Below are 13506 nucleotides of genomic sequence, written 5' to 3'. Positions count from 1 at the left end.
CATGATGTGGGGTGGCGGCGACGGCGGCAGGGGACTGCGATGGCCGATGGGAGAGGTAGGGAACGGCGGCAGGAGAGCTGCGGCGGTCAGTGGGAGAGAGAGGCGGTGGCGGCGATGGATCTGCAGCAGTGGCACAGGCGGAAGCTTTTCTATACCAATATAAAAAGATCCAAAGGGGAAGATCCAATTGATCTCGGCCATCAAATCATGTCAATCCAATGACCTAGACTGCTTCAATGTCGAGCGCTCAACACGTTTAGCGTGCAGTTAATTTCATGCCAAATATAGTGCTAATCAAATAATAACACGCAAATAATATCCTACTTAATATTGCATGCACATAATATAATTCCAAATTAATGTGCATTGCACATACAATTGACCAGTGTTAAGAAGTTTTCGATATCTGGTACCATGTGGTTTGATGATATTTGCTTTGATCGTATGCCGAAGCATATAAAAAGTACACGGGCAGGAATATCTCAACCGTATCCACTATACAAGGAAAGGTTCAGGAGATATCTCGAGACTAGGAAATAATAAAACACAATCCTAGCTACCTAATGTATATGCGACAATGATCATGCTCAACATAACCGACCCCCTAAAAGTTAAGGAAGTATCCGGTGGATTAAAGTTAGTGGAGTAAATGTTTACTCCACTAACAGTGGCCACACCTAGCCGATCCCCTATAGTTAGTGGAGTAAAAACCAAAACTATGTATATTTTGTGTCCTGGCCGCATGACGACCCACAAGTGTAGGGGATCTATCGTAGCCTTTTCGATAAGTAAGAGTGTTGAACCCAACGAGGAACAGAAGGAAATGATAAGTGGTTTTCAGCAAGGTATTCTCTGCAAGCACTGAAATTATCGGTAACAGATAGTTTTGTGATAAGGTAATTTGCAACGAGTAGCAAGTAATAAATGTAAATAAGGTGCAGCAAGATGGCCCAATCCTTTTTTTAGCAAAGGACAAGCCTGGACAAACTCTTATATGAAGGAAAGTGCTCCCGATGACACATGGGAATTATCGTCAAGCTAGTTTTCATCACGTTCATATGATTCACGTTCGGTACTTTGATAATTTGATATGTGGGTGGACCGGTGCTTTGGTACTGTTCTTACTTGGAGAAGCATCCCACTTATAATTAACCCCCATTGCAAGCATCCGCAACTACAACAGAAGTATTAAGGTAAACCTAACCATAGCATGAAACATGTGGATCCAAATCAGCCCCTTACGAAGCAACACATAAACTAGGGTTTAAGCTTCTGTCACTCTAGAAACCCATCATCTACTTATTACTTCCCAATGCGTCCCTCTAGGCCCAAACAATGGTGAAGCGTCATGTAGTCGACGTTCACATGACACCACTAGAGGGATGACAACATACATCTCATCAAAATATCGAACGAATACCAAATTCACATGACTACTTATAGCAAGACTTCTCCCATGTCCTCAGGAACAAACGTAACTACTCACAAAGCATATTCATGTTCATAATCAGAGGGCTATTAATATGCATAATGGATCTGAACATATAATCTTCCACCAAGTAAACCAACTACCATCAACTACAAGGAGTAATCAACACTACTAGCAACCCACAGATACCAATCTGAGGTTTGGATACAAAGATTGGATACAAGAGATGAACTAGGGTTTGAGATGAGATGGTGCTGGTGAAGATGTTGATGGAGATTGACCCCCTCCCGATGAGAGGATCATTGGTGATTATGATGGTGATGATTTCCCCCTCCTGGAGGGAAGTTTCCCTGGCAGAACAGCTCCGCCAGAGCCCTAGATTGGTTCTGCCTCGTGGCGGTGGAGTTTCGTCCTGTAAGCTTGCTTATGATTTTTCTCGGACGAAAGACCTCATATAGCAGAAGATGGGCATCGGAGGGCCACCAGGGAGCCCACGAGGCAGGGGGGCGCACCCCCACCCTCGTGGCTGGTAGGTGGCCCCCCTCTAGTACTTCTTGCGCTCAGTATTTTTATATATTCTGGAAATAACTTCCGTGAAGTATCAGGACTTTTGGGGCTGTGTAGAATAGGTCTATAATATTTTCTCCTTTTCCAGCCCAGAATCCCAGCTGCCGGCATTCTCCCTCTTCATGTAAACCTTGTAAAATAAGAGAGAATAGGCATAAGTATTGTGACATAATGTGTAATAACAGCCCATAATGCAATAAATATCGATATAAAAGCATGATGCAAAATGGACGTATCAACTCCCCCAAGCTTATAGTCGCTTGTCCTCAAGTGAAAGTCGAAATCGAAAAATATGTCCACATGTTTAGAGATAGAGGTGTCGATAAAAATAAAATATGGACATGAGAGCATCATGATCATTCTTAGAACAACAACATATATATATATATTTCATATGATCTCTTATGCTAAAGTAACAATTCAATCACAATTTCAAGTATGAATCATAAACTTCGTTGAGAACCAACAAACTCTAACCTCAGTCATTGAGGAAATTGCAATTTATCATAACATAAGAAAGAGTCAATATAAGAGCTTTTCAGCAAGTCCACATACTCAACTATCATTTAGTCTTTCACAATTGCTAACACTCACACAATATTTATGGGTATGGAGTTTTAATCGGATACAGAGAAAGATAGGGGCTTATAGTTTTGCCTCCCAATGTTTTACCTCAAGGGTAAATTCAACAATAATAGCTCATGTAGACTCACATCCAATTAGCTATATGTATCTAGATCTTTCCAACACATTGTGCTTGCCAAAGGATAAAATGTAAAAAGGAAAGGTGAAGATTACCATGACTCTTATATAAGGTAGAATATAAAAGTAAAAGATAGGCCCTCCACAGAGGGAAGCAGAGGTTGTCATGCGCCTTTATGGTTGGATGCACAAAATCTTAATGCGAAAGAACGTCACTCTATATTGCCACTTGTGATATGGACCTTTATTATGCAGTCCGTCGCTTTTATTTCTTCCACATCACAAGATCGTATAAAGCTTATTTTCTCCACACTAATAAGTCATACATATTTAGAGCAATTTTTATTGCTTGCACCAATGACAACTTACTTGAAGGATCTTACTCAATCCATAGGTAGATATGGTGGACTCTCATGGCAAAAATGGTTTAAGGGTATTTGGAAGCACAAGTAGTATCTCTACTTGGTGCTGAGAATTTGGCTAGCATGAGGGGCAAAGGCAAGCTCAACATGTTGGATGATCCATGACAACATACTTTATCTCATATATAAGAAAACATAACCCATTACGTTGTGTTCCTTGTCCAATGTCAACTCTTTAGCATATCGTACTTTAATGAGTGCTCACAATCATAGAAGATGTCCAAGATAGTATATTTATATGTGAACTTTCTTTATTACCTCCTATTAATTGCAACGATGACCAAAACTATGTTTGTCAACTCTCAACAACTTTTATTCATCATACTCTTTATATGTGAGCTCATTACTCTCCATAAGATCCATATGATCTCTTTATTTCTTCTCTTTTATTTTATTTAATTCCCTCAAGATCATAGCAAAATAATCAAGCCCTTGACTCAAAACTAATCTTTATTATATAGCTCACGGACTCGATTACATAGAGGGATCATAAAGCAAAACTCACAACTAGATCATACTAAAACTTTATTCTACTAGATCAAGATATTACCAAAAGGATCGAACTAAGAAAAATGGTAAAGATAAAAGTGATGGTGATACAATACCGGGGCACTCCCCCAAGCTTGGCAGTTGCCAAGGGGAGTGCCCATACCCATGTGATTATGTCTCGTTCTTTGGGGGCGATGACGTGATATTCTTGGCAATGATGCCCCTTAGGATACGATTCTCTTCCTCAAGCTTATTGACTTGCTGCTTGAGGTTCATTATTTCCTTACGGAGGTTGCCAGTGACGGCTAAAGCTCCTTTCACCCAAGGATGTTGCATAGCTGCGAGAGAACAAGTAACACTCTTTTTCATATTTTCATAAGAAAGGAACCTAACATTGGAAGGGATAACCGAGTTTGGAATAGCTGAGCTCTGTGGTTCCCCCATCGTGAATCCTGGCCGGAAATCAGAAGTAACTTCTTGATCCTCCTCCATGGCATCTATCCTTTTCAAGTCAGCTTCCATCTCTTCCTCCGTTGAGGGCCCAAAGTGATAGGCACCGATGTTTGCCCCTGGACCTGGTGTTGGATGAGACACCCGACTCTCCCCGACTGACTCTTGAGAAGACATCTTGCTCTAATCTGCGACAGATATAGCTCAAAACAAAGATAGGAGATATTTGCGTGATATGGTGGTCCAAACCTTCGGGAGATTATATAATGAATTTTTACCGACTAAAAGAAGTATCGTGCAAGAAAACGGAGTCCAGAGAGCACACGAGGTGCCCACGAGGCAGGGGGCGCACCCAGGGGGGTAGGGCGTGCCTCCCACCCTCGTGGAAGCCTCGTGTCCTTTTCGGACTGCTTCTTATTTTCCTATTTTTCTAAATATTCCAAAACGGAGAAAAATTGCCATTAGAATTGTTTTGGAGTCAGTTTACTTACCGTACCACATACCTATTCCTTTTCGGGGTCTGAAATGTTCTGGAAAGTGTCCCTTATGTATTCCTCCGGGGTTACGGTTTCCATAATATTAGTTTCAACATTTATAGGATTACCCGAGATATAATGTTTAATTCTTTGATCGTGCACCACCTTCGGATTTGTGCCTTCGAAGTTGTTGATTTTTATGGCACCGGAACGATAGACCTCCTCGATAACGTAAGGACCTTCACATTTACAGAGAAGTTTTCCTGCAAAAAATCTTAAACGAGAGTTGTATAACAATACATAATCACCTACATTAAACTCATGCTTTTTATCCTTTTGTCATGCCATCTTTTAACTTTTTCTTTAAACAGTTTGGCATTCTCATAGGCTTGGGTTCTCCATTCATCAAGTGGGCTAATGTCAAAAAGCCTCTTCTCACCAGCAAGTTTGAAGTCATAGTTGAGCTCTTTAATAGCCTAATATGCCTTATGTTCTAATTCACGAGGTAAGTGACATGCTTTACCATAAACCATTTTATACGGAGACATACCCATAGGATTTTTATAAGCAGTTCTATAGGCCCATAATGCATCATCAAGTTTCTTGGACCAATTCTTTCTAGATCTATTAACAGTCTTTTGCAAAATTAATTTGAGCTCTCTGTTACTCAATTCTACTTGGCCACTAGACTGTGGGTGATAAGGAGATGCAATTCTATGATTAACGTCATACTTAGCAAGCATTTTACAAAAGACACCATGAATAAAATGTGAACCACCATCAGTCATTAAATATCTAGGGACTCCAAACCTTGGGAAAATAACTTCTTTAAGCATCTTAATAGAGGTGTTATGATCAGCACTACTAGTTGGAATAGCTTCTACCCACTTATTAACGTAATCAACATCGACTAAAATATGTGTATACCCGTTAGAGGAAGGAAAAGGTCCCATATAATCAAAGCCCCAAACAGCAAATGGTTCAATAACAAGTGAATAATTCATAGGCATTTCTTGACGTCTACTAATATTACCAATTCTTTGACATTCATCACTAGACAAGACAAACTTACGGGCATCCTTGAAGAGAGTAGGCCAATAAAAATCGGATTGCAATACCTTATGTGCAGTTCTATCTCCAGCATGGTGTCCTCCATAGGCTTCGGAGTGACACTTGCGTAGGATCTGTTCTTGTTCATGCTCAGGTACATAATGTCTAATAACACCATCTACTCCTTCTTTATAAAGATGCGGGTCATCCCAAAAGTAATGCCTTAAATCATAGAAGAACCTTTTCTTTTGCTGGTATGTGAAACTAGGTGGTATAAATTTAGCAACAATATAATTAGCATAATCAGCGTACCATGGAGCAGTTCGAGAAGCATTTATGACATTTAATTGTTCATCAGGAAAGCTATCATCAATAGGTAGTGGGTCATCAAGAACATTCTCTAACCTAGACAAGTTGTCTGCAACGGGGTTCTCAACTTCCTTTCTATCAATAATATGCAAATCAAATTCTTGTAGCAGGAGAACCCATCTAATAAGTCTAGGTTTAGCATCTTTCTTTTCCATAAGGTATTTAACAGCAGCATGATCAGTGTGAATATTTACTTTAGAATCAACAATATAAGGTCTGAACTTATCACAAGCAAAAACAACTGCTAAAAATTCCTTTTCAGTAGTAGCATAATTTCTCTGGGCATTGTCTAGAGTTTTACTAGCATATTGAATACCATTTAATTTCTTATCAACTCTTTGCCCTAGAACAGCACCTACAACATAATCACTAGCATCACACATAATTTCAAAGGGTAAATTCCAATCAAGTGGCTGAACAATAGGTGCAGAAATCAATGCTTTCTTAAGTATTTCAAATGCTTCTACACAATCATCATCAAAGACAAAAGGAATATCTTTTTGTAATAGATTAGTCAGAGGCCGAGAAATTTTTGAGAAGTCCTTAGTGAACCTCCTATAAAAACCGGCGTGACCGAGGGGGCTTCTTATACCTTTCATGTCCTTGGGACATGGCATCTTTTCGATGGCATCAACTTTAGCTTTGTCAACTTCAATACCTCTTTCAGAAATTTTATGCCCAAGACAATACCTTCATTAACCATAAAGTGGCACTTCTCCCAATTCAAAACGAGATTAGTTTCTTCATGTCTCTGCAAAACTCGATCAAGGTTGCTCAAGAAATCATCAAAAGAGGATCCATAAACGGAGAAATCATCCATGAATACCTCACAAATCTCTTCACAAAAGTCAGAGAATATATCCATCATGCATCTTTGAAAGGTAGCAGGTGCATTACATAAACCAAAAGGCATACGTCTATAAGAAAAAGTACCGAAAGGGCAAGTAAAACTGGTCTTTGCTTGATCATCAGCTGACACATGTATTTGAGAGAAAGCAGAGTAACCATATAGAAAGCAAAAAAGTGTATGTTTGGATAATCTTTCTAGCATTTGATCAATAAAAGGTAAGGGGTAATGATCTTTTTTAGTAGCCTTATTTAATTTGCGGAAATCAATTACCATCCTATAACCTGTAATAATTCTTTGGGAAATCAATTCATCTTTATCATTAGGAACGACAGTGATACCTCCCTTCTTAGGGACACAATGGACAGGACTTACGCACTGACTATCAGCAGAGGGATAAATTATACCTACCTCAAGGAGCTTTAGTATTTCTTTTCTTACCACTTCTTTCATCTTAGGATTCAGCCGTCGTTGATGATCAATAACTGGTTTGGCGTCTTTCTCTAAGTTTATTTTGTGTTGACATAGAGTGGGACTAATGCCCTTAAGATCGTCAAGAGTATATCCAATAGCAGCACAATGCTTCTTCAGAGTTTTTAATAATCTTTCTTCCTCCTTCTCTGAAAGGTTGGCACTAATAATAACAGGATATATCTTCTTTTCATCAAGATAAGCATATTTAAGAGTATCAGGCAATGGTTTAAGCTCAAACACGGGATCACCTTGGCTGGAGGAGGATCCCCTAGGATTTCAACAGGCAAGTTGTGTTTCAGAATAGGTCCCTGTTTAAAGAATACTTCATCTATTTCCCTTCTTTCATTCATTAACATATCATTTTCATGGTCTAGCAAATATTGTTGTAAGGGATCAGTAGGAGGCACGACAATAGATGCAAGACCAATAATTTCATCTTTACTAGGCAATTCTTTATCATGGGGTTGTCTACGAAATTTTGCAAAATCAAACTCATGACACATATCCCCTAAACCAACAGAGACAATATCCTTATTGTAGTCTATCTTAGCATTAACAATATTCAAGTAGGGTCTACCAAATATAATGGGACAAAAGCTATCTTGTGGGGAACCAAGAACAAGAAAATCAGCAGGATATTTAACCTTCCCACATAAGACTTCAACATCTCTAACAATCCCAATCGGTCAAATCGTATCTCTATTGGCAAGCTTAATTGTAACATCGATATCTTCTATCTCAGCAGGTGCAATATCATGCATAATTTCTTTGTATAACGTATGAGGTATTGCACTAGCACTAGCACCCATATCACATAAGCCATGATAACAATGATCCCCTATTTTAACAGAAATAACAGGCATGCCTATAACAGGTCTATGTTTATCCTTAGCACCAGGCTTAGCAATTCTAGTAGTTTCTTCACAGAAATAAATAACCTGCCCATCAATATTATCGGCCAAGAGATCTTTAACCATAGCATTATTAGGTTCAACTTTAATTTTCTCAGGGGGGGGGTTGTGTGTCCTAATATTACTCTTGTTGACTACAGTTGAAGCTTTAGCATGATCCTTAATTCTAACAAGGAAAGGTGGTTTCTCAACATAAGCAGTGGGAACAATAGGATCATCATAAGTGATAGGTTTTTCTTCAACTTTAATAGGTGCAACTACTTTTGTTTCAATGGGAGGATTATATTTAAACTACTTCTCCTTAGGGAGATCAACATGAGTAGCAAAAGATTCACAGAAAGAAGCTACTATCTCAGAGTCAAGTCCATATTTAGGGCGTGTTCGCGAGCCCTCCACGGCCTCCAACTCCCCAACTCCATCGCCAGGATCCTTTCCTCGGCTTCTTCCGAGCGATCCGGGAGCGAGCGAAGCGTTCGGCGACGCAGCTTCTCGCTCATACGAGGAGCCAACCTCAAGCCCGTGAAATTGCCCAATGTAGCGCATTCACCTGGAAAGTTGTAGTAGGCTCACAGCCCAATTCGATGGGAAAGTCGTGGATGGGCTATAGGCCTGGTGGTTCTCTCATGGAATGGTCAAAGTTTTTCGATAGTGGGATTGCAAGCCTATTCGAACCGGTACACTCGCTCACTTCGGGGTGGCAACAAGGTGTAAATTTAAGCCAACTCTCGCTTCTTCAGATCCTAGGAGCTGGGAATTGCTCGCTCCTCAACTCCACCTAAAATACACTACCATGATAGCCAGCTTCTCAACTCCATAACCACAATTTGGAGCGTTCGGCTCAGCTCCAGACCTGGAGTCGTGGAGTTGAGGAGCCGGAGGGCTCTCGAACACGCCCTTAGTGCTAAATTTACGGAAAACATCGGTATCCATAAAAGATTTAACACAATCAAACTTGGGTGTTATACCTGACTCCTTACCTTCGTCGAGATCCCAATCTTCAGAGTTGCGTTTAATTCTCTCCAATAAATTCCATTTGAATTCAATAGTCTTCATCATAAAGGAACAAGTACAAGAAGTATCGAGCATGGAGCGATTGTTGTCAGAAAGCCGAGCATAAAAGTTTTGAATAATCATTTCTCTTGAGAGCTCATGATTGGGGCATGAATATAACATTGACTTAAGCCTCCCCCAAGCTTGAGCGATGCTTTCTCCTTCGCGAGGCCAAAAATTATATATATAATTACGATCACGATGAACAAGATGCATAGGATAAAACTTCTGATGGAATTCCAATTTCAACCATTTGTAGTCCCATGATCCCATATCATCACATAGCCTATACCAGGTCAATGCATCTCCCTTCAAATATAAATGGAAGACCTTCTTCTTGATAACATCATCGGGCATACCTGCAAGCTTAAATAATCCACAAACTTCATCCACATAGATTAAGTGTAAGTCGGGATGTAATGTTCCATCTCTTGCAAAAGGATTAGCTAGCAGTTTCTCTATCATACTCGACGGAATTTCAAAGTAAACATTTGCAGTAGGTACAGTAGGTTGAGGAGCAACTATTTGCTCTACCGGTCGGGGTGAAGATACCCCGAACAAGCCCCTCAAAGGATTACTTTCCATAGTAACAAGTGACAGAAAATTTCAGCACACTATATAATTTTTTTCCTTACCAAATTCCACCTACCAAAGGTGCTCCACTCCTCGGCAACGGCGCCAGAAAAGAGTCTTGATGACCCACAAGTGTAGGGGATCTATCGTAGCCTTTTCGATAAGTAAGAGTGTCAAACCCAACGAGGAGCAGAAGGAAATGATAAGCGGTTTTCAGCAAGGTATTCTCTGCAAGCACTGAAATTATCGGTAACAGCTAGTTTTGTGATAAGGTAATTTGCAACAAGTAGCAAGTAATAAAAGTAAATAAGGTGCAGCAAGATGGCCCAATCCTTTTTGTAGCAAAGGACAAGCCTGTACAAACTCTTATATGAAGGAAAGGGCTCCCGAGGACACACAGGAATTATCGTCAAGCTAGTTTTCATCACGTTCATATGATTCGCGTTCGGTACTTTGATAATTTGATATGTGGGTGGACCGCTGCTTGGGCACTATCCTTACTTGGACAAGCATCCCACTTATGATTAACCCCCATTGCAAGCATCCGCAACTACAACAGAAGTATTAAGGTAAACCTAACCATATCATGAAACATATGGATCCAAATCAGCCCCTTACGAAGCAACGCATAAACTAGGGTTTAAGCTTCTGTCACTCTAGCAACCCATCATCTACTTATTACTTCCCAATGCCTCCCTCTAGGCCCAAACAAAGGTGAAGTGTCATGTAGTCGACGTTCACATGACACCACTAGAGGGATGACAACATACATCTCATCGAAATACTGAACGAATACCAAATTCACATGACTACTTATAGCAAGATGATGTAGGGTTGAACCCTATTCGGCCGATCTTTCACGAAAGGAGCGGGATCCCTCGAAGAACACGAAGAACACGGGGAAGAACAGAGAGAAAACACAAGGGGAAACACTCAAGAACAAGTCCAATCACACATCCACTAGACAATCAAACACACAAGATCCACAAGGTACATGAACAACAAAGGTTAAGATACAAGGTAAAGTTCATCTCCGTGAGGAGGTCTTGAATCCACGAGAGGATCTTCCCATGTAGGGGTCTTGAATCCAAGGTGGATCTTCTCCAAAGAGGGGCCACGGTCTCTCTCTTGGAGTAGATCCGTAATGGATGATCAAAGCTCTAGCTCTAAATGAGCTACTACTTTGCTAACCCTAGAAAGGAGGTGGGGGTGGTCTATTTATAGTGTAAGCGACGAAGGGGTAAGTGGGAGAGAGATACAAGGGAAAAGGCCCGGCTGCGCACAGGCAGGTACTGGACGACCGGTGGCTCAGGACGGTCCGGACGTCCGGCGCGCGTCGGACATCCGTAGATTCTTCTCGGGGCAGGTGGCGCCGGACGTCCGGTTGGCGACGGTCATCTGGCATTTTGCTTCGGGATCGGTGGCATCGGATTTCCGGTAAGCATCGGACGTCCGGTGCCTGGGACTTGTCGGACGTCTGGTGTTCGTCGGTGGTCCGGGGGCTATAGAGGGTCGGACGTCCGGTGGCTTGCAATCGTCCGGTCGTTGTAGACTCTTCAACTCCTTCTTCTTCCGTCTTCTCTTCCATGCTTCCCTCGCGGATGGTGTAGGTGTTCCTTGGCGCTTGCACTCCTCCTCGTCATCCGTGAAGTTCCGACGATACCTATGCATGCACACGAGAGGGGTGCCAAGTAGTATACCATCCTCGAAGGGTCAAGTGAGCACGTGTAAAGGAGATGATTCACCTTTGTGCATGTGAAGTAGATGTTGCACGTGTCACTTACCAAACAGACTCTTGACATGGTGATGCCCGTAGGATGCTCCGCATCATCTCCCCTCCCTTGGGAAAGATCCGACCTTGGATCGAAAACCAAATCACCATGGGAAAGAGATGGCTTCGCCGTGTAGAAGCGGGCGTTCACCAAGTAGTCATCATCTTCAAGCTTGAAGTGGGCACTCTTCAATGTCGCATCGTCTAGTGATTCCTTCAAAATGAGCAAGGACAACAAACACTTGGTAAAATAAATGTGGTTAGCGTTAGTGCAAAACCAAGCATTCAAGAGGTGATTCACCAAACAAGTGTCGTCATCATGCAACGCATATAGTGTGACAAAGGATTGTGACATGGCATGTAAGCATATCAATCTAGCACAAGTAAAGAAATCATGGGGGAAAGCATGTGAATGTGAGGTAGTGATGCAAATATGTGTGACAAGAGAAGAAGCATCTACCTCAAGTTCATAGCAAGCATTCACAAATTGCTCAATGAAAGGTCTATGGTAGGCATAGGAATCATTCACAACACCAAAAGAAATGAAGTGTCTAAACACATGGGTCAAGTGCAAGACAATCCAAGCATAACGTGTATAGGGTGTAGTGAAGATACTGTGGCACTCAACACAATAGAAAGAGCAATTGTTCATCATGTGTGAGGCAATCAAGGCAAGCATGTAGCAATCAATGGGACATGGCATATGTGAAGAAATGATATTGTTGCAACCAAGCATGTGATAGGAGCAAATAATCCAAGAATTGGATGCAACACACAAGGCATATATATCATGATGCATGGAACGGTGAAAAATGACAAGTTGAAGCAAGATCTCTAACATGTGTGCAATCAAGTGGTCCAAGATGAACAATAAGTTTCATGGTGCAAGCAACACAAGTAGTATGATCCGCAACATCCATGTTCAAGAAAGATGTCACCTTGAAGGTGTGTCCTTGTGCATTCTTCACAGTGGCGAACAACAAGCAAGTGCGATGTAGAGTTGTCGTGGTAGAAGGTGGTTCGCTCTCAAGAGCTCGAATAGTCAACTCATGTGAAGTGGAAGTCGACACGATGCCCAAGTATCCTACACGTGCACAAAACAAAACAAACAAAGTATGCGCATTGTAGATAAACACATCATCCATCATGATGGTTCTCTTCTCTTGCACATAACCATTAGAAGCACAAGTGTATGAATAATATGATGCGACAATGGATATAATCATGGCACTGGGTATATGGTGCAAAGATGTAAGACAAGCATGCTTCACAAGAATTATGTCAAAATCTCCAAATATATGCGAGAATGCTATGGGGGCAAACTCATTGTCAAAACTAAAGGCAAAATTGCACTCAATACATGGCAAATCATCTAGCACGAGAGAGGCAACATATGGAGAGATATGACAAGAAGCAATAATAATCATGTGCAAAGTATGTAGATGGTTGTCATCAACTGCATGAACTGAGCAAGTATGAATCATTGGTGATGCAACATAAGAAAGCATAGTAATCAAGTTGTGCAAGCTAGTAGTGCGAAGATGCAACATACTAGAGGAAATCATGGCAATCATGTCATGTGAGCAAATAATAGGCATATGCAATGCACATGACATATCGCAAGCACGAACACAAAGCAAGATCATAGTATAATCATAGGCATGGGGCGCAAAGCAAACATGGCAATAACAAGCAATATCTCCACCAAGCTTGCAAATACACATACAAGTATGAGAATCAATCATCATGTGTAATGCAAAGCATGGGTCACAAATGCATGGCAAAGGCATAGGATAAGCATATCATGCAAAGTGAACATGGCAAGATGGGCATAGAATGATATATAATGGACAATAACCCATAGCCAAGTGAGGGCCATGTAGAAGAAATGCAGGAAGTCTTTGCGCGAAGAGAGTGGTGGGAAAG

The 13506-nt window shown here is 41.1% G+C and overlaps 1 pseudogene; it reads right to left on the bottom strand.

Moving 5' to 3' along the window:
• The window catches only part of LOC125532857 (uncharacterized), a 66511-nt pseudogene that overhangs the window by 1030 nt on the left and 51975 nt on the right, over positions 1-13506 (bottom strand).

Source organism: Triticum urartu, chromosome 1A (genome assembly GCF_056163025.1).
Source record: "Triticum urartu cultivar PI428250 chromosome 1A, HENAU_Tu73, whole genome shotgun sequence".
NCBI classification, from domain to species: Eukaryota; Viridiplantae; Streptophyta; class Magnoliopsida; order Poales; family Poaceae; genus Triticum; species Triticum urartu.
This window is presented reverse-complemented; position numbering and strand designations above follow the sequence as displayed.